The following is a 3,556-nucleotide window of genomic DNA, read 5'->3' on the forward strand; positions in this document are numbered from 1 at the left end:
TAGCATTTTGTTCATACATTTGTTCCAGCAAAAACAAAAAACACGGTTGGTTCTACCAACAATTTTCTTTACGCAGGTCTTTTGAAATTTAAAAGAGCAGGGAGCAGGAACCTCAATTTTCTTTCTGCCGCTAGGTGTTCCTTGTGTGCCCTTTGGATGAACATCCTCATTAACAGAACAAAATGTATTGGTTAAATTCATATTACACATATAAATAAGATACTTTTTTTCACAAAAGTTTTACACTGGAACAAATATAAAATCTGCTTTCATTTATAATATATATCACTTGTGCGTGATATGTCAAATATTGTATTATTCATACAATAAGCAAAAAAGTCTAAATTGATTTTACGTGCAAAGGCAGCATTTATATGCGTGCCACATTTTTATTGGAATTTTGAAATATTTATAAAAATGTGCAAATAGCATTAACTATTCTAATACATCATTTATCACTTGGAGACTTCTAGTGAGAATAGATGTCATTCTTGGCTTGGGCAAGTAAATGTTATAATAGAACTCATTTACAGTTTTACAGAGCTGCTGCAATACCCAGTGAATTTGGCACATATATTAAATAATAATCAGATTAAGCACTACCAGTGTAAAGAATTACCAAGGTTATTTCAGTTCCCTAAACTATTGGCTTTGTTTTTAGAAGAACTGTCTGGATTAAAATGATTTTTTTCTTTTGAAACGTGTTGCATTTTATGCTGCAGTACAAATGATTTCCTACATAGTTTTTGCCCTTTGAACATAGCATGGTACCTATTAAAAGGACAAGGAAAGTAAGAATCACTGGGGTTGCCAGTTGTTAAGCACCTCCTTCCTTTTGCCCTGGGCTGGAGAACTTTGCTGGGTCATGTAGCACTTCCATATTTCTACTGTTGTTTATTATGTGGGCTTTGGCTGGCTTTATACATAGTGACTGACTTGCAGAAATTGCTATACTGTTCGGCACCCATCCCAATCCTGCACATAAAGCACTTGAGATCAGAAGAAAAATGGTGGTATAATGGAAGAGTACCCAAGGCCAGTTCAGTTGTTTTTCAGGTTACTGATTTTGCTCACTAACAAATTGATTAGATTGCTTTTATCTTTCCTTGTCCTTTAATAAATGCTGTTGCTGTCAGGTAAATATGGGAAATGGTTCTGAGAATGAATACACTGTACAATAGGAGCCTGTTCATTCATCCTGTTTTCTAACCTTGGGGCAGAATGCATTGGAAAATAACTAATGTTTGATATGTGGTTAAGAGATCTAGTTTATTTAAAGGGGAGTTATATACCCTATTTGTTAATCAAGAGTTTCTTTTCCATTTCTTTCCTTTACATAAATAGTTAATGTCACATCATAAGCACTCAATATCCTATTCAGTATATTTGCATTTATATACGATAGAAATTTTTCTCAAAGGGATAGCTTCTGGTTTAGATGATTGGGCCTGTTGAGGCACCTTATTTGCTAGTGTTTTTTATGTAGAATGCAAGCAATATGGGAGCTTCCACATCTTTATAAATGCAAATAGGGACACAATGTTATTTGGTCATAATAAATGATGCTCCTATATCTAAATATAGAAGGGAGATTAAAATTAAATAGGGTATAATGCCTTTAAATATGTTTTGTGTGTTTGCTGCTTCACAGATCCACTGCATATCACACTAAAGATCCTTATTCTAGCAAACCTGTTTTATGCCAAGATTGAATATCACCCCCCTGTATCTGATAAATCTGAAATACTGTTTAGCTGCGGCCTTGCATCTATTGAACAAATGTCCATTATTCCATACTGTTGTGACTGATGTTGTAAGGAAGTTAAGCATTTCATGGGGATCATTTGCGTTAAATGGTTGTGCTCGTATATACCCGGTGACACAGAACTAGAGAGTAAACCTCATTAGCGGATTGAAGGCGGCAGAAGCAAGTTAAAGGAGTTGTGTGTGCAAATGTAGCCACTAATTGGTGGATATAAGGCATTGTGCTACCTCATTTGCAAAGATTGAACCTGCACAGGACCAGCTTGCCACTTCATGTGTGACCTGTGTCTAAATGAGCACAGCCCCACCTTCGAAAATGACCCCCAAAGTCTTTAATACACTGTGGTGCACTCGTGGATTTTTTATACTAAAACAAATGTAGATTGAAAACTATTTTGAAGATTGGAATAAACTGAAGTTTAAATAAACCTCATAAATTAATAATCTCCAATTTGTTGTGTAATCTCTCTGTTTATGGGTCTGGTCCATTCAGAAAATGTGTTAATTGGGTGGGTAGTTGAACGTGGGTTAGGTTTAGTAGAGTATTTTGGCTGTACGTCGTATGTCGTGCGCACCCCCCCCCCCCGAGCATGCATGCATGAGGGGAGGGGGGTGCGTGCCAGTGTGTATAGAATCACACACTTATATAGAGGAAAGTGCTTAAATAATTGGTTTAACTAATTGCCTGTTTTCCTATGAAAACGTATGAGACTCAGGCTGCTGGTTATAAGTTCAATCACAATTGCTTGGTAAAAGCCAAATAGGCACTTGACCAATCTGAATAGTAGTTTGGTCACTGAATAGTACTGTGTCATTATATTGTCTCTCCATTTTCATTTACCTTATCAGACTATAACATTATAATAACTAGAGAGGTACATTTCCTGAAGAAAATGTGAGTGGTGCTTGCTGTGGCAAAACCCGTGCCCCAATATTACAATGTTTCCTTCAGTTTGGTTAATTGCCCCCTGCTGGGGCAATTAACCGCCCACCCCTCAGAAAAGTCATAGCACCCCATTCCCGAATAAGCCGCACGGTTTGACACCTCATCCATGGATCTACGACAAACTAGTTATTTGCCAAAATCCCCATTATAAGTCAATGGGGCAAATTTGGGGACCTCTCTTGCCCCGGGGGTAAAACTTATACCCTTGTGCGGGGTATCTTCTGACACAGGTTGCAAACCTCTTCAAATGTGGTAAATTTCACGTTTCTAAAAAATTCCCTCTCTGCGCTACAATCCGTCAAATTTGGCCTCAATGTTAAGTCAATGGGAATTTTGGGCCGGTTAATTGCCCCCTGCGCGGGCAATTAACCGGCCACCCCTTAGGAGAGTCATAGCACCCCATTCCTGAATAGGCCGCACAATTTGACACCTCACTCATGGGTCTACGACAAACGGTGCGGGACTAGTTATGCGCCAAACTTTTGTACGGAAGAATAATAAGAAAAAGAAAAATAAGCCTGTGAGATAACAGTAGTGATGCTTTGCTTCGCAAGCACCACTAACAATATATAGCACCCTAGGCAAAACCCCAGCTAATATTTTTTACAGTCCATTTAAGTTGTACAGTGAATTTTAAATATAATAAATATGCCATGCAGGTATGAAACTATTATCTGGAATGCTTGGCAACTTAAGGCTTGGCGCTCTGTGCTGGTACAGGATCATAATACAGGAGCAGGAAATAACAGGAAAGTCAATGTCTTTGGTAAGTAAGAATGGAAGGCTTTATGGGAAAATAGCTTGTTTAACAGGTAAAGGTTGCTTTGATTCTGCAACTGGCACTTT

The sequence above is a fragment of the Xenopus tropicalis genome, chromosome 2, assembly GCF_000004195.4.
Source record: "Xenopus tropicalis strain Nigerian chromosome 2, UCB_Xtro_10.0, whole genome shotgun sequence".
Lineage (NCBI taxonomy): Eukaryota > Metazoa > Chordata > Amphibia > Anura > Pipidae > Xenopus > Xenopus tropicalis.